The sequence below is a fragment of the Pteropus vampyrus genome, unplaced genomic scaffold (genome assembly GCF_000151845.1).
Source record: "Pteropus vampyrus isolate Shadow unplaced genomic scaffold, Pvam_2.0 Scaffold54, whole genome shotgun sequence".
Classification (NCBI taxonomy): Eukaryota; Metazoa; Chordata; class Mammalia; order Chiroptera; family Pteropodidae; genus Pteropus; species Pteropus vampyrus.
Window position 1 is genome coordinate 3,078,329 of NW_011888835.1, and position 26,749 is coordinate 3,105,077.

The window sequence follows — 26,749 nt, forward strand, 5'->3', positions numbered from 1 at the left end:
CAAAGATTCCCTTTTCTCTACATCCTCATTAATATTCATCTTTTGTTTTTTGATACGGGCCATCTTAACAAATGTGAGGTGATACTTTATTGCAGTTTTGATTTGTATTTCCATGTTGTCATGTTGAGGTATCTTTCATTTAACTATTGACCATTTGTTTGTCTTTCTTGGAGAAATGTCTATTTAGTGATTTTTGCCCATTTTTTTAGTTAGTTTTTGGCCGTTGGGTTGTAAGAATTCCTTGTATATTATGCATACTAATCCTTTATCAGATATCTGGTTTACGAATATTTTTTCCTATTCCAAAAGTTGTCTTTTTACTGTTATTTCTTTAAATATATCCAAGACTTTCGAAAATTTCCTCCTTCTATTATTATTATTATTATTATTATTATTATTAATTACTTGTAGTCTTTGTTTTCTTCACTTTTTTATTCTTTTTTATTTTTCCTCCCCTGACAGGATAATTTGTAGTGACCTGTCTTGTAGGTTGCTGACTCTTTCTTCTACTTGATCATGGCTATTACTGAAGTTCTCTATTGAGTTTTTTCAGTTCAATCATTGTATTCTTAGGCTCTAGAATTTCTGTTCGCTTCTTTTTTTATAGTTTCTATCTCTATTTAGCTTATTTTTTTAATGGGTTGTTTTTATAATTTCATTCACTTGATTATCTGTGATCTCTTTTAGTTCAATGATCTTTAAGAATTATTTTGAATTATTTCTCAGACAGTTTATAGACCTTCATTTCTTTAGGGCTGGTTGCTAAAGCTTTATTTTGTTTCTTTGGTGGAAATATCCTGATTCTTTGTGTTTCTTGTAGCCTTGCATTGGTGTCTGCTCATTAGAAGGAACAACACTCACCTCTTCCAGTCTTTACAGACCTGCTTAAGCAGAGAAAGTCTTTCCCAGTCACCACAGCCAGATTCTGGGTGGGCTGGTTCGCAGAGTTCACAGGTGCATGGGGTAATCACCAGGGGACACAGCTAGGCCCAGCGTCAGGAGCCAGGAACTAGATGTTGAGATCTGCATATTAGTTGTTGAGAGCCTCTTTTCTTTCTCTATGTTCTTAGCTACCCCCAGATGATCAAGCTATGATATTCTCTCAGTGTTCTGCAACAGAAGTAACCCTCTCAGGTAGTGCCCCAAAAGGCTGAGATGAACAATCACTTCACTCTTTCTTTCCCCTACAAGAGAACTCGCAGGCCAAAGGGATCTTTCTCAGGGCTGCACTGAGAGGGGATGCAGATAAAGTGATACTGTTCTTACCATTTACAATAAAAGCTTTTATCATTTCTCTGTTCCACTGGTGCACTTTAACTTTTCACCAGGAATTTGAGCTCTCAGAAAGGTATTTTCACCTGTGAATCATGGTTCAAAAGGCATTTCTGAGGGAGCACAAGGGCTGAAACCTCCTATTCCACTATCTTACTAAAATCCCTCATGAGTTAATTTCTATAAAAAGTATGAAGTGTGTATCTAGGTTCCCTTTTTTTTTTTTTTGGCATGTGGACATTCAGTTATTCTAGCACTTATTGTTACAACACCCATGTGTATCTTAAGAATAGGTTTTCTCTAAGTCTTGGTTCACTTATTTTTATTAGAGTGGTATTTAAGAAGAGCTATTACAGACAATGGATAAAACATAGGGACATAAATAGAAATGGAAATATTATCATACAATGTATTATTGAGGAGACCTTCTAACCAGACTACCTTACCTTTACATTGATATTCTCCAAGTTATTGCCTTCAAATGGAATATTTAAACAAACATTTATGAATGTGGTTATGTAATTCTGGCCTGATAAATATATTTCACCAAAATATGTATTTCAGATCCAACATGTTCTATCTAGCCTTCTGACAGGAAATCCACAGGGGAAATTTTCATGATTGATGAGTAAAGTGAGAAAATGGACTATCTGGAACCAAATGAATCTTTTGACAATATCAGTGATGTCTGAAACTTTCTTGCTACAAAAATTAAAAATTTTGAATCATGTTTTTTTATTGTTCTAAGTTTTCCAAAATACATACAACACCTTCACAAAATTGCTGTATCCGAGAAATTTGGGAAAGGAAAAATACAATGAAAGGCTTTGTTTATGCCTTTGGTGTTTATTCTGTGCTAAAATTATATTCTGAAAAAAATGCATTGACCTAAAAATATGCCATTGTATGTTATATGGAAATAAGCTTATGAAGCCAAATGTTGAGAAACTAAAAAAAAATTATTTTTCTTTACCACAATTTTTTAAAACCTATAATTGCCTACTCTGTAATGTGAATTTTGAAGTTGAAATTTAGGGTATACCATATTTCTCAAACTAACTGTTCTTGGAATCCTTTTTTCATGAAACACTTGTCAATATCTCTCATGAGAACAGCATTTTGTAGAATACATTTATGTGAAATGTTGAACTACAACAATGCCTAAGGCAAGGACCTGATGAGCTTTCCTTAAGGGAAGTAAGCAAGGTTTTATGAATTTTCACAGTAATTAGAGTAAATGTGAGCAGAAGGAAACTTTAGATAACTCATTTTAACATGGAAGAGTCAGCTGCAAGGTTTGAAAACTAAGCTGCTATTAAGGATTCAAAAATGGCAGACTCTAGATTTTTAGCTTTTGATTAATTCACTTTAAACATAATTCATAAAGTAGTTATATCTAAAATAATAAATTTTCATAATTTAGGAGTAAAAAGAAATTTAAAGTGTTAATATGATATATTGAATTTGCAAATTATTCAAAAGAAGAAACACATAATCCTTTGGAGATACAGATTTATATTACATTTTTATTTTTCATAATTACATATATCTTCAGTGAGAATGTTTTGCAAGAAACTCATATAACTAAAATTAATATATTGAAATTTAATATCACAAAAATTGTCTCCAGTTGTGTTTTAAAATTAAAATAAAACTTTAACATATATATTTCATCCAATATTCACAAACCATAGTGCTTCATATAGTTGTTTTCATTATGCAATGATTTTATACAGGAAATTTTGTTCACTGCCAGTAAACAAGTCACACTTGAACATGGATTTCTATGTGCCTTTTCCACTGTGGCACATCTGCCCCAGAATGACTCTACAAGTTAAATTTATCAATAAAATAATAGAGTGTTTTTCTTGTATGGCCCTCAGTTTCAATATGTTAGTATCATAATTCCACAATTTATGTAATCTATAATTTTAATACATACCGCTTTTATTTTTGTTATATTAACTTTTTAAAGTTTACTGTATAAAAAGATTCAAAAACACTATATTATATATATTTTCTTTAGAATATATGTATTTCCAGTTTAACCAATATATTTCTTTTTATTTTAAGTCAAGAATACTTTTATCTACATGCTAGACTTGCTATATATTGTTATATTCATCATATTAAGCATTCCTAAGATTGCATCCATAATTTCTTCCAAAAATCAACAAAAAAAGAATACTCTAAAATTTGATACCAAAACATATCAGCATCCCAGGCAATGGTGTCCTTCCTATTGGCATTAATAAACCAGTTGCCTAGCTTTTATTATTTTGTTTTGTATTGTTTGCTTCTTTTTTTGAACATTACAAAATTTCTTTGTGTGGCTTTGGCTTACTTTTCAGACCTCATCAAAGAGCTCTGTGACAAATTAATTTCAGAAATATTTTTATAAGACATGGTTAAGTCCGAGGGTGAGGCAATACTTCCTAAAAGATAATCGTATTCCTACAAAGTATCTCAAACAATCTCCCTTAAATTTCTACATTTATTAAAATAAATAAATAAATAAACAAAACAAACAAAACCCTGACATACTGTGATCAAAACAAAATCATATACCTTACTAAGAATCATAGTTGTTTTAAAATACTTGTTAATAAAGTCGTTTAGTCTATAATGTATAACAGTGATAATAAGCATTTGATCTTCATCCTTTTGATAATTTAAAATACAATTTTTTTTCTTTTTTGGCTTAGCTCAAAATTGAAAACAAATAATATTTATATGCATATTTAAATGTATTCATTTTCTCTAAAATGATTTCTTGAGAAAACTCAAAATTTGAATGCCTAATATATGTTTTATACATCTGACAAAATTTGCTGATTTAAAAGCTTTACAATATAGAAATAAAGCTAGAAACTTTTTATAAACTCTTCTAAACATAATCTACTATATTTTAATATCTACTGTCTTGGGATGATGTGTTAACCATGAAAAATTATGCTTACAGAATGATATTAGGAAAAAACAGAGTTATGTAAATCATTGGTGTTAAAGCAGAGTTTCTCTTTTCTCCACAGTATTTAAATATACAACAAAACCTTATTTATTAAAATTAGGTTATTCCCTTGAAGCTAAATTTTCAAAAATAGCTTTCCAAAAACATTAAGATGAGCACTTTCTAGGATGAAGCTAAACTATTCAAGATTAATGTGTGATTGACTCATTTAAATCAGATTAACAATTTATTTCCAGGGAAAAATAAGTCTAGTTAGTGTTTCCCTAAATTGAATGAATGCCTGCTAATCAAATAATATTTTTACAATATAAGTTGTCTGCACTATCAAATCTCCAATGCATATCCTTTAGAAACAATAGCACATCATTTGTGTTTTCTTCATTAGTTGTTATTTTTTTCATTCAACACAAGTTCTCGTATAATATATTGCTTTTCACATTTTGGTTTTCCATAAAAATTTTGAGCTCATTATGGAAAACATGATATGAATCCTTATCACAATTTTGCCACATTTACTTCATCTTCTAATATTTTGATTCTTTATAAGTTATAGATTTCTTTGTTTATATTCTCACCTAGCCTAGCTATTGCTTTACAAAGCCTTGCACATAAATTTATCTGTTATAACTTAAAACACAATTATGATTCCTCCAAGATTTTGAAGCTATCTTGCCAAAATTAAAATAAAATCTGAATAAAATAAAATAAAATAAAATAAAATAAAATAAAATAAAATAAAATCGTGGCCTAAGCAAACATTCCATAATCTAGTTCCTACTTATTGTTGTAACTTCATTTTACACCATGAACCCTCTTGCTCTTCTTGCACCTGGCCTCCTTTATATTTCTCAAGCAAACCAAAGTCCTCTCATGAAGGACTTTTTCACTTGTTATTTCCTATATCTGGTAATGTCTATTTTCCTGACCATTGTATGACTGTCTTCTTTTCATAATTCGAGTCTCAACCCAAACCATAGTATCTCCACAGAATAGTCTTCCTTGGCTACCATACACAGTGATCTTTATTTACCTCTTCATTGCATGCTCTCTATTACAGTCCCTTTTTATTTTGTTCAAAGTAATTTCAATCTAAATTATTTTATTTATGCTTTACATATTTATTGTCAATTTCAATCAATGAAATGAAAACATCATTAGAGCTGAGTCTTTATCACTACCTGATGATATGATACTGCCTGGCAAAACTGGGTGGTGCATAAATGTTTATTGAAAACAAAAATGAAATTACTAATTATGTTTCCTATTTGTCTTTATTGGGAAACCAGTCAAATGGAAATTTTCTTTTCTCAAATAATTTTCTCAAAAATATGATATTTCTTTCCTCATAAGAAGGAAATTATAAGTCCAGTTACGGCATCCAAGGCCATCAGTAAACGCCTTTGTCTACCCTTTCAAGATGCATTCCCCCACTCTCTCTCAGCCTATTAGTTCTTTCTTAAACATATTATATAGCTGTTTTTCTCAGTGATTGTACTATGCTTCTCTGACAAGAAGTCTGTTTTATAACTTACATCTCTATTGAACCTTCTCATTCTCTGAGCCCTGCAATGTTTACTGACCTTTTCCCATTAGGTCTACTCTAATTCTCCATAAAAACAATTTTTTTCCTTTTTGTTTTTGTTTGTTTTTGTTTTTTGGTAATGTCTAGAGCTCTAAGGAGTTGGCTTTATTTTTAAATCAGGTGATATAAAGTTATTTTATGATTAATAATGTATTTTCTTTATTCCTGGGATATGTCTCAAATTAATCTATGGATGGGGAAAAGTATTTATAAATATAAATAAAACAGCTTGACTCCTTGACATTGGTTTTGGTCATAATCGTTTTTGAATTTGACACCAAGAGCAAATGCAACAAAAGAGAAAATAAACAAGTGAGACTACATCAAACTAAAAAGCTTCTGCACAGCAACATAAACCATCAAGAAAATAAGTAGGCAAATTACAGAATGGGAGAAAATATTTGCAAATCATATATCTGTTAAAGCATGAATATCCAAAATATATAAAGAATTCATGAAACTCAGTATCGAAAACAATTAATAAACCCAGATAGTTCAATTAAAATACAGACAGGTAAACTGAACAGACATTTTTTTTCCATCAAAGACATGCAAATAGCCAACAGGTACATGAAAAGGTGCTCAACATCACTAATTGTGGAAATGCAAATTAAAAACATGGTGTGATGTCAACACACACCTATTAGAAAAGCTATTATTAAATATACAAAATATAACAAGTGTTGGCAAAGACATGAAGAAAAGGAAACCCTTGTGCACTGGTGGTGAGAATATAAATTCGTTTAGCCACTATGGAAAGCAGTATGAAGGTTCCGCAAAAAATTAAAACTAGAACTATGATATTATCTAGCAATTCCACTTTTGGATTCAGATCCAAAGTAAATGAAATTATTATCTCACAGAGATATCTGAACCCATTATTTACAGTAGCCAAGACATAAAAACAACTCGTGTCCATTGACAGATGAATGAATAAAGAAAATATCACACACACACACACACACACACAAATATTGTTCAGCCATAAAAATAAGGAAATTTTGCCATTTATCACAACATGGATGGATCTGGATGGCATTTTGCTAAGTGAAATAAGTCAGAGAAAGACAAATACTGTATAATCTCCCTTATATGTGGAATCTAGAAAAACTGCAATTATAGAAACAGAGAACAAATTGGCGGTTGCCAGAGGCAGGGCTTGAGGAGAGGCAAAATGGATGAAGGGGGTCAAAAGGTACAAACTTCCAGTTATAAGATGAATAAAATTTGGTATGTAAATGTACAGTATGGTGACTATAGTTAGCAATATAATATTGTATATTTGAAAGTTAAAAAGATAGTAGATCTTAAAAGTTTTCATCATAAGAAAAATAATTTGGAACCATGCAAAGTAATGGATATTAACTAAAGTTATTGTGGTAAATATCTCACAATATATACATATACCAAATTATTATATTGTATACCTTAAATTAATACAGTGTTGTATGTCAATTATATTTCAATAAAGATGGAAAAGTAAACTCAGCTTTCTCATGAGGTTATAATTGTCTAACCTGGGTTATGGGTTCATGGAGGTTAATTCATTAAACTCTACTTTTGCATATGTTTGAAGTCGTTCATAATTTTCTGAAGCATAATCTTCACAAAATTCATGTTATTTCACAATTCAGATAGTTTCTAAGTAAATGTACTATATTTCTATTATAGTTAGTTGCTTACATCATTGTCTTCTTAAACATATTTCTCAGCTATGACCTTTTTCAAGATAAAGACAATATTCTATTAATTTCTACCTTATTTTTAAAAATTTTTATAAATAAAATAAATATATGCATAAAATTATGTGGAATATTGACAATATATGTTTTATACCTTTAATTTTGTTACAAGTGTTTGAAATTATAAAATATAAATATTAAATATATATGCATGTCAGTGGTATTTACTATATAACAGGCAGAATTGTTAGATTCTTTTGTTTTCTCGAATTTATATTTCATGCAAATTAAGCCTATCATATGATGATGACGATGATGATGGTGGTGATGATGATGATGATGATTTGTTTTGCATTGTTTAGATGACAGTCTCCTTGAAATTCAGCAACAGTGTTCATAGGCTTACTGTGAGTCAGTGATATTGGAAACACAAAAAATGATAGTGGGATGTAGGCAAAGAATCATAGATTAATTACATATATGAATTGTGAAATAAGTCTTTAAACAAGGAAGAATAGTGTCAGCTACTCAGTTTGGAAAGGGAAATAAACACACTTAAGAGATTTCACAGAGATCAACAAAAATAATAAAGGACTGTAAAATAGGCTCTATGAGAAATGGTTGAATGAATTGTGGTTATTAGCTTATGAAATAAAAAGCAAAGAAAGAACTTAACACTTTTTACAGAAAAGTACTCATTTGGGAGTATTCCAGTGAGAACAAAATTACAGCAAGTAGACTTTTAAAACAATGGAAAAGATTTTAGACCCATATGACTTATAAGGCCAAAACTAGTTACCATTTATACATCCATACTAGTTAAATAAAATTAAGGTGAGATCAAGATGATTAAGTCCATTGAGCAATTGTTCACTCTAGATTTATGACTCTGCAAGACCAATTATAATTTTTCCTGGTATTATAAGTATTTGGGAAGAAAAACTCTTTCATTTATGTAAGAGAATAGCTTGTTCCTCAAGGGATTAATTTTAAAATTTTGCAATTTTAAAACTCTGTGAAGTACTACAACAACATTATTTTTAATATGTTCACATTAGCACAAAAACATACAGTTAATATTCTTTGTTCTCTTAATACCCTTAGTAGTTAACATATTAACTTGGTAAACATTTTCTTGGTTGGCCCCATGCTGTTTAGATGTTTGAGGTTACAGGGGATGAATACAAAGATCAATTGTTACTATCTTGGGCCTTAATTTCCTAATACATAACATGAGGGGCTGGACTGGCTGATCTTAATTTATCATTCTGCTAAATTTTTAGTTCTTCTTGAGTGATTTAAACACCGATTTTAATGCAAATGTAGCAAGCATATAGCCAGCAGGGGGAGTCCTGATCTTATCTCCAGAATATAGGAACTCTGATTTAGCACACGATTGTAAGAAATTTGGCTGCTTTATTTTATACCATTCTAAAAACATGGAAAAAGTATTTTTATGCCTAGTTATTAAAAAGTAAAAAAATTCGAGGTATATTATGCTATAAATCTTCCCTGATATTATAATAGAATTTTTTAACTGTTTAAAATTAGCATTTTAATTTGATCTTCATCAGGATTAGCTACTAGTCCCAACGGCAACTCTGAAGCAGAATCAAATCCTGTAATCTTTCAATAACAGTGAAAGAAAAGATTTTGGCTAGAATTAGACACACACAGATGGTATTCCTATAGTCTGTGCCTTCATACATAACACCTGCTACAAATCTGTACTCAAAATTACTCAAGAAGAAATAAAATATTTGTCTGTGTTGATTTATTTGAAAAAAATTATTTATATGTTATAAAATAGAATAACTTTGATGTTATCTTTGATTTTATAAACACACAATTATGATGTTTTATTCTGGCCCCTGTTTTAATCTATAGATACTATATATATGCCTTTTCAATATTTTCTCAATTTTGATTCCATTTTAATCTTCTGTTAATATAAGTGGCATAATAAAACTTAAAAGGAACTTCGAATTCACTTAGAATGACATATTATTTCCAGTAATCTATACTACTCCTATAAAGAGAGTTGCCCATCTCAGTTTCATTAAATGCATATAACATTTTATTTATATTTAAAAATCACTATGGGCCAATGAAAAAGGGTCTCTCTCTCTTTCTCTCTGTCTCTCTCACACACAGAACGAATATTTGAGTATAGTAACACAGGGAGAAAGGGAAAAAGTAAATTATAAAGAAAATGAACCCATTTGGGTAAACAAACTATGCTACTATGCCACAAAACAGAAAATAATGACTTTTTACTTTAGTGGCCTTGCATGTGTAGGAAAAATTTGTCATCAATAGAAAATCATGCATTATTTATACACTGGGGTACACTCCTTTAGTTTATCTGATTCCTATTCTATGGAAGCTATTTTACAACTCTGCAAGTTGTAGAAAACTGATAGCAATGCAAATTCTGTCCTTTCCAATAGATGTTCAATTGATTTCCAGTTTTGCCTCCATATGCATTCATTTCAGTATTCCTGTTCTATAGATATGTCTGTTCTTTGAATGACTATTTCTTTTTAATGCCTACAGCACCTGGTCTTCCTAGGTAAACTCCCATCCAAGTACTACCAGGCCCGACTCTGCTTAGCTTCAGAGATCAAACGAGATTGGGCACGTTCAAGGTGGCATGGCCATAGATGAATGATTTTCTTTTTAACCTGGTCCCTCATTGATTAGTAAGTAAAATAAAAATTTTAACATGTGTTCATTTCAGTAGTTTTACGAATTGTAATTTCACTCTTTGGAAAGTTATCTTTCCACGTGTTTATTACATTTTTATTTAATTGGATGTGTTTTTTCAGTTCAGTTCAAGTCATTTGCCATCACAAATTTGCCTTAAATTTCTCAAATAAATGAATAAAATATTCATGAATAAAATATATTTGAAAAGAATAACCTACCTGTGAACTAAATTTTCCTGAATATTTTATTGGACTATTTATATGTATAAATGATTGTTTGCTTTCTCTTTGTTCTTTTTAATTTAGAAAGAAGAGAAATAATTAGAAAAAGAGGTACCACTGTAAATGCAATTTTATGGAAATGGATATTAATTCAAGCCTAATGTTCCTCCAATCTCTGATAAAGAACTGCTGCCAGTTTCCTATGGACTGGCAAATAATATCAGCCACAACTTATTAACACATCCAATTTCAAAACCAAAGTGCCCCAATATGACCTTTCATTATGACTCAAAAATATGATTTTAAACTACTCCCATATTCTGTGAATCAAACAAATTGGTATTTGGAGCAATTACTTTTAACTTATAAATAAGTCACCAAATGAAAGTTCCATCTTGCCCAAGGAATGCTTTATAGTCTCATATTGTCTTTGATGTGTGCTACTAAGAGACAAAATGCTTTGCAAAATATGTGATACAGCCAGAAAACAGTGTCTTGAAGTCCTACAGTCTAAGAAAAACAAATAAGCCAAAAAGAAAAGGAAAAAAAAAAAAAAAGGCAAATCTCAGAAGATTGTTTCTCACTTCTTCCCTCAGGCCTTTTCCGAGCAGTCAGCTCCTTCAGCTAGGAATAGATCCAAATTTTGTCTCCATATATAAATGCTAAGCTTGCACAATATTTTTTAACTTCAAAAATAGATGTTTCTCTTCGATAAAGTTGTCAAATTATTTTAGGAGATTTTTCTCTTTATTTGGCACAACTGATAATGAATTTATCACTACAGGTGAAATAAAATAGTTTCTTAGATGCTAGTGGAAAAAGAGGCACAATTAAATAGCTTTCAGAGAATAATTAAAGTGTAAGTGGGAAAAATCAACATACATAGTATATTGGGGAAATACAGAAGTTTGTAGGAAATGGAACATTAACATATGGAAGAGAAATTTATGAAAATAAAGAACATTTAATAGCAGAGACAGATCCAAATTTTAAGGCCTGAAGATTATTCTGCTGGGGGATCTTGTTTTAAGAAAAAAAATGCAATATTGCAAAAAGGAAATTACTAAGGTCTTTTCTGTTTTTTTGGAGAGGCTTGAGCAAATGCAGGACTAGGAAGCTCAAGTTTCATTACAATAAATTTTTAAGTATTGTCCAATTATTAATTTATTAAACAAACATTTAAAGCACCTACTGCCTCTCACATGATTATTTATGGGGGATACAATGAGGAATAAGAGTTTATGTCCCTTTGTAGTATATGGTCTGGGAGGTCGAAAACACATTAATTGAATAACCAAATAGCCACTTGGGTAAAGGAAGTAATATATAAATTTATGAAAGACGTTATATCTGAAAAATTTAGGAAATGTACAAGCATAAGAAAATAATACCCATTGTCCCACTACACCTATGCTCCTATTTTAAAAGTCTCTCCTATTTTATTTTTGCCCATTCACAAGTAAGTAATTGTGGTATTCTTATGACCATACTGTATATTCATATTTATATCTCTTTATTTTGTTTATATTAGTATAGTAATATATTTAAAGTATCGAATTATAGTTAAAAGTAACAAAATGTGCTTAAACATCTTCCAATTGCTGGGGATGTTTTGTTTTAAATTTTTACTCTTATAAATATTATAATAACCAACACCTTGTACTGCATATCTGCATGTCTGCTTAGAGTCCTGCATGGGGAATCACTTGTGCGACATGTGATTTTTAAAAATATTTTGTACTTACTGCTAAGTTTTTCTCAAAAAATATTTTACCAATTTAAATTTACAGGAATTTTGAATTAAGACAATTTCAATTTCACACCATTCTCATTAGCATTATTTGTTATGATTTATAAACAATCAAAACTAAATAGTCAAAAATTATTACAATTTTTCCTTACCTAATGTTTAATTCATTTTTTACGATTGTTAGCCTTTTACATTTCTTCTTTGACTTCTCTATTTAAATTTTTCATTATTTTATGGGTGGGGTATTGTTTCTCTTTATTGTTTTTGTGATTTTTCTTGGTAAAAAAAGTAATTAAATGGATCATAACATAATAAGGTATTTTTTACTTAGTAGATTTTTCCTGAACATTAGTGTCATATACTGAAATGCAGAATTATGACTAAAAATTAGAATCAGGCAGTAATAATAAAGGGGAAAATCCTGTGAGTCTACATAACAAGTCTCATAAACCCAGTGATTCTATTCAGCAAATTTATTAGGCATATCTATACAAGAATAATACAATTGTTAAACATAGAATTTCACAAAGGATGTGACAGATATCAAAACGAATCTGGGGAGAGAAGGTGTGCATCACAATGAGAAAGAGGACCAGACACTTCACAGAGAAGGAATAGCATTTACACAAGCATAGAAAGACAAAAGCAAGAATCTAAGTGCTAAGAAATATTAAAATTAAAATGTTGCCAAAAAATAGAGAAATTAGGAAAATTTAGACATAAAAGTGCAGAGACAGAAAGGGTTCAACTCAAATGACAGAAGTTTTTAAGCAAAGCAATCACCTGTTCAAATTTGTACTGTAGAAAGACTAAATTTCAAGATTTATAGAAAGATGAACAAAAGCACAAGAACAGTTATGAGTCTGCTAAAATGGTCCATGCTACAGCTAGAAGAAGGACTTGACACAAGACCCCCAATAGAATTGGAAATGAAGGGGTGCACATTTGAAAGAGACAGTCGAGGAACTGGATGAATGGAATGAGGCAAGGAGGAGACACCTGGCTTTTAGAGATGATAGCACAATTCAACAAGATGAGGGATCTGAGAATACAAAGTTTGGAGAGACACAATGAATTTCAGTTTGTTAATGTGAATTTTTGCATGTCTGAAGATCATCCGGTAATAATGTCCAATAAATAAAAATTTTATGATTTTAGGAAAATTGACATTTGGTAATTGACTTTTGAATTATTTATTATACTTGAGAAAATTTCCAAAAATTTAAATTATTTGAACCAGATAGGAGATTTCTCATAGGCTGATCAATTCTGCCCTATATTGTTAATAATTTTGGACTCTATCTCCTTCTCCCCATTCCTCTGTCACTCCCTTCAATCAGGTGTTCATTGCGTCTTACCGATTGGGTTACCATAACTTCCTAATCCTCTGCTTTTCGTCTTGCCTCCTTTCAAACCATTTGCAAACTATTGTCAAAGGGACTTTCTATATATATGACTGATTCACCATATAGTCTTTAGAAAACTACCTGGAACACACATGTTTATGGTACATGTTTCATCTTAATTCTCAACACTCATTTCTTAGCCCAAATTCCCACAATCTTTAGGGAATGTTCTGATGCTTTATCCAATGTCCATTCCTTAAAGCAAAAATATGAATCCATGATCATGTTCTGTTATAATTATTGACTTCTCTTTCTCCTCTACTAGACAATAATATTCTGGAGAAAATATTTTTATCTACTCTAGCACTTACGGAGGTGTCTGACATTTGGAGAACATTCAAAATATGTTTTATAAATAAATTCTGTTTCCTCTGAGAGAGTGTGCTATTCGTTTTTTAAAAAGTTTTTGGATGGGAATCTATCGGTACAGTGCATCAGAAAGGATCCAGTCAGGAACACAAAAATCACACTAGGTGTTTCAACAGAAGGAACATATAGAGCATTGATTAAAAAGATGTTGAAGCCCGAAAACGTGAAACACTGAATCCTCAAATAGGAAATAATAGCAGCTCCTATCCATTGAGCTGAAGAAACGAAGGGGAGAATTTAGATCTATCAGAACCCAGAAGTTCATTGAAAGAATCCCAAAGACCTAGAAATCAGATCTCGGAAGAAGGGGCATCACTCAGCTGGTTCGTGAACATCTAAGAAGGGGAATTAGGTTGCTTTGGGAAGTGTTAAAAAATTCTAGAGAATTGAATGAAGTGAAATTTCTGAAGTGAAAGTCCATAGTGGCGCTTCATCACCATGAAAAGCAAAACAACAGAGAGATCAAGTGCCTTCTTCTCTCCAGCCATTCCATTCACTCCCTAGTACCCTTATCTATGGATTCTAGTAGAAAGCCAGATGGCAAAGGATAAACTGAGTTTGCATAACCCCAGTGCAAACACCCAAAACAGACTAGATTTTTTTTTCTTTACGCAAAGCTGATGGATAAATTGGGAGCTTAGAGAATAGCTTAATAATCAGTATACACATATACCAACGTGGCCTTAAAATTTTTTTCTAGAATCCTAATAAGTAAAAGAAATAAGGACTTTGAAAAATAAAATGAAAACCACATCCATTCAGAAAAGAAATAAGATGACTTACCCATGTTCTGAAACATTAAGGACAGATCTTGCTTATGCCCAGCTGTAATGATGTAATGTATAAAATAAAAATGACCTCACTGAATTCACAGATGCCGCCTGGGTAGTGTGCCAGGTTTGAGGACTGATCAAGAGTACAGTATCAAGAAGAGGTACTTTATAAACCTTGTGCTGATTTCACACCATGCCTTTGACTAACTTTTTTTGGCCTTAACTTTGTGGGGACAGAAGTATTAAATAGGAGTTTACACCACAGAGAAGGTGTCAGGGCTGCAGATGGAATTTGTGGACTCTTTAACATTTATTTGAAACAATGAGAGAGGATAAAATCTCCCAAGGGAACTGTGTAGAAAAAGATAAAGTATCCAAGATTGTACTTGGGAAGCAAGAATATTTAATGTTTATGGCAGAGGATGGGGAGATAAAAGAAAAGACTAGAAAACAATAAAAGATGCAATTCAGGAAAGATGAGTCCTGCTATTACCGTTTTAATTTGCATTTTTATTAAAATCCAACTGAAGTTTTTTTTCACATTTAGTAGTGATTGTTTTTCATTATATGAGGATTTTCTATTTATTTCTATTAGATTTTATTTTGAAACTTCCCTGATTCTTAGACATTACTATGAACCTTTAAATATAAAGTTGTATTGTCAGATAGTAGAAAATCTTTAATGGCATCATTCTAATGGCTTTTCTGAAAGAGCCTTAAATTTTAGTTGCAGTTTAAGAAATGTTGTGCCAAAAATACAAAATGTTTTGGAAAAGCCCAAATATATGGAAATGTAGCAGAAGCTGTGCCAGTATTCTCTTCTTCTCTTTCCTCTTCTGCCTTTTTATTTTGGTAGCAGAATCCAAACACAGTTGTTAAGGGTGAGAAATGGATGCCTCTAAAGCAGACTTCTTGGATTTCAATCTTATTTTGACCATTTACAAGCATAGGCTCTTGAGCGAATTATGTACCTTCTCTGACTTACTTTCCTCTTCTGTAAAATGAGAATGGAAAGATATGTCACTAAGTAAGGTAATTATGACTATTAATTCAATTGATAAATGAAGACAATTTAAGTCAGTGCCCACACATAAGAAACATCTAATAAACAATAGCTTTTACATTTATTCATCTCTGTACTCCTTTACAGTAGCATAATCAGCACATACTGTTAAGATTTCTCTCTCTCTCTGTCTCTCCCTCCCTTGCTCTCTCTCTCTCTCTCTTTCTCTCTCTCTCTTTCTCTTTCTCTCTCTCTCTCATTATGTGTATGTATTTGTCTAACCCCTCCCATATTTTACAAATAAGAAAACTAAAGCCTAAAGATATTTATATTTTAATCCTAAAAACATCATATAGACATTCAGTAACAATCATAGTTATTAGGCTACATTCTCTAATCTTTTTTTTGAAGTGCTATCCACAGATCGCTAGGTCAGAATAACCTGCGATGCTTATAAAATAAAATTACAAACCCCAACTCGGTCTCAGTGAACAACCATCTATGGAGCTTAAGCCTAGAAATTGTACTTCAAACTGCTACCTCAAATGCTTCACAGCACGCTAAATTAGAAAATCTTTGTGCAAAAAAAATATGATCCAAAATTTATAAGAAAGGGAAACAAAAAGGATGAGAGCATCCAACGATGGCATATATAGAACACATCCATTATGAAACATTTTGAATCTTTTCTTGTAACTAAACCTTGGAAAAATTATCTTCTTGATCTGGAAAGGCAAAGAATATTTTGAATTGAAAGTGTTCCTTTACATCAGAAGACCATTCTGTTGGCTCTTAAAGAAGATTCAAAACAAATGAAGTGATAGTTTGGGTAGCAAATTCAAGCTATTTTTCATTCATGAATCGGACACATACTTGCTGGTTTAGTTGTTAAAGATCCAGCAGTTGGGGGAAAAAAACCCAAACGATTTCTTCTCTCATTTTGGCATAGTTACATTTTACCTTTATAATAAATGGCCTTACGTCAATGAGACTGAAATGAGATAATGTCTGTAAAAACTTTTGTAAACTGTAAAATGTAATGGACTGAGAAATTGTTGTTATTATTCTACTTTTAGGAATACAATAGTACTTCTACATCACTTGTCTCACTTTATACATGCTTTTAATAATCAACAAATATACTTGTAACCTACTATGTTTCAAAGAATACATGAGGGATTGAATTAAGAATATAAGATAAAATTCATGCCCACAAGTTGTTCATGGTCATTTAAAGAGTTTCAAAGACTAATAGTATAACTGTAATAACAGAAGTGATTAGACATAGTACATGTATAACAGAAAGGAGGATTTAAAATCTTCTTGAGGATGGTTAGGGAAAGTGAAATATCTATGGGAAGGTGTACAGGACTGCAAAATGTGAATGTGATTGAAAGAGATAACAAAGCAGAGGAGCAGTAGCATATAGAAAAACTAGAGCATGGCATATTCATAAAGCTAGTAGTTCTTTTGGGCTAGATGTCTTGCTCTTTGGGGAAATGTCAAAGATTAACCTGAAGAGGTCAGTAGCTAATAGATTCATTTATTCATTCAATTGTTCATTCAACCAGTATTGATTATCTTTAAATGCTCTCCTAAGGACAATAGGTAACACATACCTAAAATATAGGATGTTTAAGCAGGGGATACCCCATAATCATATTTCTATTTTATGAGCAAGATTGAGATGAGCCAGAGGCAAACATAATTATTCTCATGAAAAATGATACCAGGATGAAGTAAAAAGCATGACTGGGATATAGTGGAGATAAAGGCTGTTAATAAATTTGAAGTGGAAAACAAGAGAGAGAAACCAGGTTTTTGATTGGATGAATGAATACATTGTAGTACTATCCCCTGAGAAAACCATTCTGAATGGAAGATAATTAATTTGCTTTTGTACTTTCCAACCATTTACATGGCACTTTATCTCATCAAATTATAGTTACCTGGTGCCTTTTCTGAACCATCTGAGTTTGAGTAGGAAAATGACACCCTAAATATTTTATTTAATTTTTAATTCACAGCACTTAAACCAATGTCTGACACATCATAGATACCCAGACATGGTTGTTGCACTGAATTGAATATGTGTACTATGGCCTTTAAAATAGACTACCAAACTAACAAAATTATCATCAAGGAAATTCAATCCTAGGAGAAACATTTACATGATTATGGTTGCTAAAGTTCTGAATTTACCAGCATGCATTCCTTTCAGAAAAGGCATCTTCAGCTATTTGAATTGCTCTTTTCACAATTTTATCTTCATTGACTTCCATTTCAGAGATATTTTTAGCACACAGATATTAGCTCCTGAGACATATTTGGTAATCAAGTAAGATACCTGTTTATCATGAGTTCTAAAGCACAGAGGGAATGATTATAGCGTGAATACATGAGCACTGGAAATTTCTGAGTTACAGCTGTCTTTGAAGATACAGTCACTCCTCTTCCAATTCTCTTTTTCTTCCTCTGCCTCATTACTGGGTGATATTTATGAAAATAAATCAAGGTGTAAAATGGCAACTTACCACATCAAAGTTGTTAATGAGATAAAAAAGGCCACTGGAATTAATATTAAACTTGTATTATTCAGGATTATGAAGACCTGTCCATCTGCTGCTAATTTCTACTATTAATGGGCTGAAATAGACTAAGCATACACATTTAGGACAAAATGAATGTTCTTTTACACTTCAAATACAGTATTTTAAGCACAAATTTTATTATTTCTCACAAGTAAATCTATGCCTCTTCAAGTTCTTCCTAAATTAATGGAGTTACTATCTAGTCAATCTGTAAAGCTAAAAGGAGCAACAACAATAAAAACAAAAACAATCCTCCCCCCTCCCCCCCTGAAAAAAAAGCTTGGGCGCTTAATTTACTTTGTTCTCTATCATGAGTTTATTTTCTTATTTTGCCTACAGAAAATCCATGTAAAAATAGAGCAGTCATGAATGGCTAACATGTATCTGATGTTCCATACACTGGCCTAAACGTTTGTATGGATCACATCATTTTATTTTCATCGTCAAAACACTCTATAAGTTGGAAATTGATGTTATCTTTCCTTGGCCCTTGAAGAAACTAAATCATAAAAAGATTAAGTAACTTGCCCAAGAACATACATGTTTCCAAAGTAAGACTATCTGAACTGAAATCCTTTACAATGTACCAGTTGTTTGATCTTGGGTGAATTACTTAACCAATTCAAGACCTAAGCAACCAATAATCTTAGTTCGTACTAGATGAAACTTCCTGAAAGGATTTTTTAGGGCTCAAATTGATACAGACCTTGAATAACTGGTCACTTTTTCATATTTGAAAAGTGAGCATAGTAAAAAGATTTTGTTGAGTATTAAATGAGAATCTGTAGATTGTTAGCATAATGACTGACTCACAATTAATGTTCAATAACTGTTAATTATTATTGCTATTGTTTTCTCCTTCATCCTCCTTGCTCTAGATTCCCTTTCTCTTTTCTTTTGTCTATATAGCTACCAGAGTTGTCTTATAAAACCTAGGCTGATAATGCCACTCTCATGTTAAAAATATGTGGTGACTTCACGTTTTCTATTTAATAATATACCTATTATTTAATATTAGATTCTTTTCAATCCATTCTTTACACTTGATAATGAACTTCTTGAGGCCTTACATGAGGTGCAAACAGGGCAAGCTCTGTGGGTAAATATTATTCCAGGCTTTGGATCCAGTTCTACAGTTCTTTAGCTATGAGTCCTTGGGAAATTCTAAACCTCTATATACACTTCAGATTTTTCATGTTTAAATAATGAGTCATAATATCTACCTTGTTAAATCTGTGTAAATATTAGATAAAATAATGATTTTAAATTATCTTGCCAATAATAGATCTCCAATCAAAGCTCATTTATTTCAGTCTTCTGAGTTTATTACATCTGCCTTACCTTTCAAATCTGTCACAGCCCCCACATCTATACACCTAACACAATAATGCCAAAATGATCTCAACACAGCATTTCATTCATTTGTGCTGTTTCCTTTTTATGTAATTTCCCCTCCCAACTTCTTAATTTAAAGAATTGTTCTTATACTTTAAGACCCAGGAAAAAAGTCACTTTCTATGTGGAATGTGCTCTAATTAAGTTCCAGAATACTCTTGCTGCACTTTCTATTTCTCTCCATTACAGAGCTTTTCACATTTTAAGATTATTGATTTATTTATTCAGTTTTTTCCACTGCCACATTGAGACCCTCTTCAGACTTTCACATGACATTTTGTAATTATGGAAAATAATACTCCTTTAAAGATTAGTAAAATTAATGGACAAATGTCTTGTTTTACTCTTTCCATATATGGCCTTCAGTTCAACCAAGGATCTGTCACTTAAAAGAACTCACAATTCTTGATTAAAAAAATGACTAACTTGATGTATTCAAATAGACATTATCCTTTGGTTGTTCCTTTATGAATATTTATATATTTTAAATACTTTTATTTCTAAAACAATATTGTGAAACTTCTCTGGGACCTATTTATAGATCTGAAAGCTTGAGAATCCTAAAAGAAATCACGGGGGATGAAGGTAGTGGTAGATAAGGGAAAAGGAGTCAAATATTTGGTGATGGAAGGAAATTTAACTTTGGGTAGTGAATACACAATGCAATATACATATAACATATTACTGAATTGTAACAAATCCTATATTTGATTTTATTACCTATGTCACCCAAATAATTTTACTAAAAAAAAGGCATATGAAATAACTGAAAACATAAAAAAAAAGAACCTAGTCCTGTGACTGCAAAATAACATTTCAAAAGGAAGCTCCACATTTGGAGAGCTAAGGAAAAGTTTCTTTACATTGGCAGCAGAACTGGAAAAGCACCTAGATCTTCCTGAAGTGGAAAAGCCTTATGCATTAGAGAAACAGGAACAACATAGATGAGTTTAGCAAAATCATAGTTAGATATTTCTATTTGAGAGAAATATTTAGATTAAGAAACTATGCTATAGAAGATCCATAATAAATGAAGCAAAAGTTATTCTAGATATAGCTGCTAAAAACAGGCACTACCTATGCACATTTCAAGTGTCCAAATATTGCAAGTGTTCCTCAGATTGGCTTATTATGATGAACCTTTGTAGTAATTAGAAAGCAAATCAAATATGTATAAATGCTCCAGTTGGTTTCCCATGGTAGTAACATGGGATAATTAGTTAGTACATGAGACTTTGCATAAATTCCTCACAGAGTTCCTTGGCTTTAGAAGTAATTTATTTAAATTTGAAAAGTGTTGTCATAACTCTGACAATGCATGACATTAAGAAATTATTGGAAGTTATGACTAGTTTGAGGGATCTTTTAATTAGTAAATAGATCTCTTGAGTAAACGTGAAGTTTTACTATATGAAACTTTTTTTCTAAAGTTCCAAATCTAATCTAAGTACTCTTATTATGACCACTAGTAATATAGGATAAAATAGATAAAAAGGTGTCATACCTAGTAATTGGCAGAACCAGTGCTCAAACTCTTGCTGGAAATCACTCTAAAAACAAATTATTATACAAATTATTATGCAATCTTTTGTCTAAAGTGCTGTTTGGTCTAGATTACAGCTGAAATAGAGAATATTGACCCACAAATAATACAGAATTATATATTAAAAGAGGTAAATGTTTCTTATACCAAATCAGCAAAAAGTGTTGATACAGTTCCCCTCCATTTCTCAGGAGTTGACAGGAGAAGGGGGACAAGGCAAAAGGGAGTAATAGAGAACTAAGGTGTCCTAGATACATTATGGAAAAAAGACTGGGATTCAGATACAATTTAGCTCCAGGAGATTTACTTCCTTTGTTCCTATTTTAGGGTGTTTTATGATGTTAAAATAGCATCTAATCTTGGAACATAACACCAACAAGAGTAGCTAACAGATTTTTAGTGTATTCCATGTGACAGGAACAGTTCTTAAGCATTTTACTTATATTAAATTATTTAATCTTAACAAAAACCCTATGAGATAAACTATACTATCATCTCCACTTTATAGATGAAGAAATGAGCACAGAGAAATTAAATAACATAACCAAAGTAAAAGATAGAATAGGAGGAAATCTTCTGTGCATGTTGTATTATTACATTATTAACCTGAATAATATACTGATTTCTAGAATTATGTGAGATCACTAGATTCCAAGTTATTAAAAGATGAATATAAAATAAATTCAGGATCTTATCACTATAATGATTATTTGTCAACAAGTATTCAGGAAATGATCCATGAACTTATAGGTAATGATTCAAATATTTTACATGTTTATAGAAGTTAAAGCTTCTTAAATGCTTTCATATTTATTATCTCAGATGAGTCTCACATGAAACCTACAAAGTCACCAGCAAGGAGACAACAACTCAGAAAGAAAATCCTTTGCAGAATTATGAGTTGGTGATGACTTTCTAGTCTTTTTATTGCACACTGAATATTTTCTTCTTTTTTTTGCCCCCATTTTCATATATGTTTTTATGTATGCTATATTTTCTAATTTGTTGTATAATTAACTACTTTGGTGTAAGAATGTGTAATGTTACTGTGTATCATATAAGCATCCTTTAAATTATGCATTTATATCTCTATATGTCAGGAACGAGACTTATGGCTTATGCTTTGTTTCTGTACACCATAGAATCTGAAGGGCATATTGCGTTTCAAAAATACTGTTGATAACCTGAGATTTTTGTTAAGCAGCTTTTTGAAAGCTTAGTAGACACGACCTTTTGATCTCCCTTTTTATTGCACAACAATCAAAAAATCAGGGAGGCTCATAGACTATTCACTGAAAAAGTCATAAAGACATATACACAAGACAGAAAAATAACTGATCAGGTGAAAACAAATAAACATTATTTTAAAAAGTCATCTCATCCTATATAGTGACGGAGGTATTTAACCTGAAAAGAAAAATAAAGCTTGAGAAAGCATTATGAATATGTCTCATGATAAGGTTGAATATATTGAGAAGAAATTGAAATGCAGTCTTCTCAAGGTTAGAGTGGGCAAATGATGCTGCTTATAGATTACCAATTCTTGTTTCATTATTAGAGAAGGAAAAAGAGACAGCTCAATGGCAGTTTCACAGTTGGTGCAACTTCATTTAACTCCAAGGATAATAAACACAACTTGAAAGCACAAATACATTACAATAGATAATAAAAGCCATTCGATTTATTTGTGTTAGGTTATCTACATATAGACAACGAAAAGAACTCATGGTTGGAGATTCTTTCAAGGTTAAGAAAATTATTATTATCAATTCTGTTTTTATAAAAAAATCACCGAATAGGCACATTTAATTTTGGGGAATTCTTTGTCACTGCATCTATCTGAAAAATGAAGCAGACTCCCAGACACATATTTATAATATCAAGTAAAATAATATATTATTAAGCATTTTGTAAAACACTTTATTTTATAAAGAAAGGTTTAATAATAACACATCTTTGCAGTTTTAAAGTACCCTTAGAATGTATAGACTATGAATTCTGGCGATGATTTTGTCCCCAGAGAGCTTGCTGGCAATAATAAATATATTCTAGCTTTTTAATAAATAGATGCTAAAGAATTCCATTGTTTGTTGAATCACACACACACGCACACAAAGTTTTCATGATCAAACACATTGAGAAATGCTGAGTTAAACAGGATTCTTGCTCTTATATACTACTGTGCACTGTGAATTTCCAAAAATAAGGAAACTATTGTATTTAGTGTGATTAAAACAAACTTGTCCTTTGAAATCCTTTTTCACTGAACACCTATTAACTTTGTGTTCCTTGAAACAAAATCAAGAAATGCTATTTTGGTCATTTAATCCATTCAGATTGAGTTTATATCTCTAAAATATAAGTGTGGGTTATAGGGAAAATTTTATTAAAATGCTAAATAACATAAGATTCCAAAGTGTTTTCCACTATAGTGTAGCAAGGGAAAATTGTGAGCTAAATTTATAACATTATTTTCTAAGCTACAATCTCAGGTGTCTTTGTACTCTTCTAGTTATGAATATTTGCCTACTAAGTGAAAAAATATTGCTATATGATAATACTCATAGATGAAAGCCATAAACTCCATCTTCAAGAAATTGAGTACCTTGAAAGGAATCAATAAAAACATAATCATATTAAGAACTGTAGTTAAGGTATTAACAAAGTATCAAGAAAATCAGAATAAAGAATTGCCTAAAAGATTCTGGGAAGGTTTTGGGTAAGATGTGACTTTGAGTTTGACCTTAAAGATGACTTGGAATTGGAAGCTGAGAAGACAAAGAGTGGTATATTTATTACACAAAGAAAACCCAAATCTAAAGGTATGAAGGCATGAAATAGCAAGATATATGTTCAAGAAATGGCAAAAATGTATAACGGCTATATATATTCCCTTTGGATATATCCAATGTGATACTATTTTAGTGACTAATATTTTTAAAAAATTATTATGGCTTTTTCAAACAAATTAGAAAAATATGGCATCAAACACAATACAATAAATAGTTAATATTAAGAAGCGATCTATTAACCTCTCTCTCCATGACTTTCATGAGACAGAGATTCTTTATATCAATACCTGATTTGACTGCCTTATCTTAAAAATAAAAAATTTGAAAGAAGTATTAAAGAAAATGTGTGATTATTTAATAGTTATTTCTGTATAGCCTTTACAGACAGTAAATTTCCTGGCATTTAACTTACTCTACTTACTGAGTCTCATTTCATCATTATTATTCTAATCTTATACCCTTGCCAAATAAAGTTTTACTTTCTGTTGTTTAATTCAAAACTACCTTTAATTAGTAATGCTTTCTATTAAAAAAGTTCCTATATTATGAAGGTCCTTTTTCTACTCAAACGTCTGTTCAGAGTCAGTGGTAGCTGGGTCTTGGAAAAGAAGTCCGCTTGGGTTTCAGTTCCTTCCTGCCAACAATAGCAATTGATTTTCTTCTTACTAAATTAAAATCAGTGAGAAGAGAAACTCCAAATGACTATCGATGTCCACACCACTAACCATGTCATAGTTAATTAAATTAAGTATGCTATATTTCCTTCTTTTAAACAACTCTCTAAGGGGTGACTTGGAAAAAGGATTTAATTATGCTTAAATGCATCTCAGAATGCTCAGACTTTTTAGTAAACAAAATTCCTATTGGAAATCATTTTTTAAGTGGTTACTATATGTAATACCATAGAGCTCTTAAATGACTCAGAAGACCTTGTTCTCCATATGAGAACTATGGGTCACACAGGTACCATTATGTGCTCAGAAGAAATCTCAAAATTTTAGTAAAGCATTCTACTGAAGAGCAACTGATCAGTTGCTAAATTACCAATACTATAGCATGTAGGTTTGAGCTAAATATTATTTGTGATGTTTTACTTCCATTCTAGTACACAATAAGTTAATATATACTCCATATATTTTTCAAGATTTCATTATTTGACATCTATTAACTTGATTAGTGAATAAATTCTTGAATACTTTTTTTGAAATGAACTGCGAGATCTTCAAGTGCTAAGATTTTTTTTTTTTTTGGTATCTTTGTATGTCTTACATACAAAGCATAGTAACTTTCTGAATAAATTTTTAATCAGCTGGTAAATTGGTACCAAATTGTAATATTCAGAGGAATAGTCTCTTTTCAGGAGCACCACAGAAGTTCTCTATATTTGTAGAATAAATTGATAACACAGAGAACATAAGAAATTCAGTCATCCTCTATGAAATCACACTTTTTAATTTTTCTATAAGACTACTATGAGATAACTTATTTATTTCATTAATTTTTTTTATTGTCTATCTCTCTTATTTAAAATATAAAGTGCATGAGAGAGATCTTATCTTCATTATTTTATTCTCGGCACATAGGATAGTGCCCGGCACCTAAAAAGGCTCAAATAATTATTTATTGAAAGAATAAATGAATAAATACTAGATGGAAAATGATAATTTAAAATTTTGATAGGAACTGGAAAAACTGCCCTCTAGAAAGGTTGTATCAACGATCCTAATACTAGATTTTGCCAATCTTATTTCGTTTTTCCAATCCGTTTGGTGAAAACTATCTCCTTCATTTAATTTGTCTTACCCTGATTATTATGAACATGAAGAACATTTCCTATGTTTTCTAGACATTTACATTTCTTCTTTATTACCTCTTCCTATTCTTTATCCATTTTTTTATTGGATTTTTTCACTTTGTTGCCTTCATCTTATTAATTTGTAAGTACTCTTTCTAGCCTGCTTGTATGTTTACATGTGTTGCAAGGATTTTCCTTCACTTTGTCTTTTTTCATTTATTTATATTTTGATTTTCTAAGTCTTTTTGAAGTAAAGTGCGTGCATTAAGTACACAGACTCTGGAGCTTGACTGCTGTATTCAAACACAAGCTTTGCCTCTTTCTATTGCGTGACCCTGAGCAAGTTACTTAACTGTTTCTAAATTTTTTCATCTGTAAAATGGGGATAATTATAGAACTTTAACTTACAGGGCTATGAGAATTAAGTGTGTTGATATTTGTCATAGGTTTGGAACAGTGCTGGCTCATAGTAAATGTTATAAAACATTGTTAACTATGGACCTGGAATTTGATATCTTGGGAGACTTTCCCCGAAACCTAAGATTACAAAATTTTCTTCTATTTTGTCTTCTAGTAATTTCATAGTTTCATTCTTTACATTTGGATTATTAATCTAGCTGAAATTCATTTTGCTTAAGGTTTGAGACAGATACATTAATTTTCCCTCCAAATGGATAGCCAATTATTTCAAAGTCATTTAGTGAATAGACCATTCTTTCTCCACTGACTTGAAATGCTATAATGTGCATTTTTATCTGGACTCTATTCTGTTTCATTGTTCTATGTATTATTATTGCACCAATAACACAGTTTAATTTCTGCAACTTTATAGTAAATCTTCTGGTAAGTCAAGTTCATATTTTTATTTTTCAGAATTATCTTATCTACATTTAAG

At 31.1% G+C, this 26,749-nt stretch overlaps 1 protein-coding gene and 1 pseudogene across 1 annotated transcript in view; both read right to left on the reverse strand.

The window, feature by feature from the left end:
- The window catches only part of CSMD3 (CUB and Sushi multiple domains 3), a 1,080,109-nt gene that overhangs the window by 1,002,261 nt on the left and 51,099 nt on the right, over positions 1–26,749 (reverse strand). The gene's annotated exons all lie outside the window — the stretch shown is intronic.
- On the reverse strand, positions 10,055–10,172 carry LOC111739839 (annotated as a pseudogene).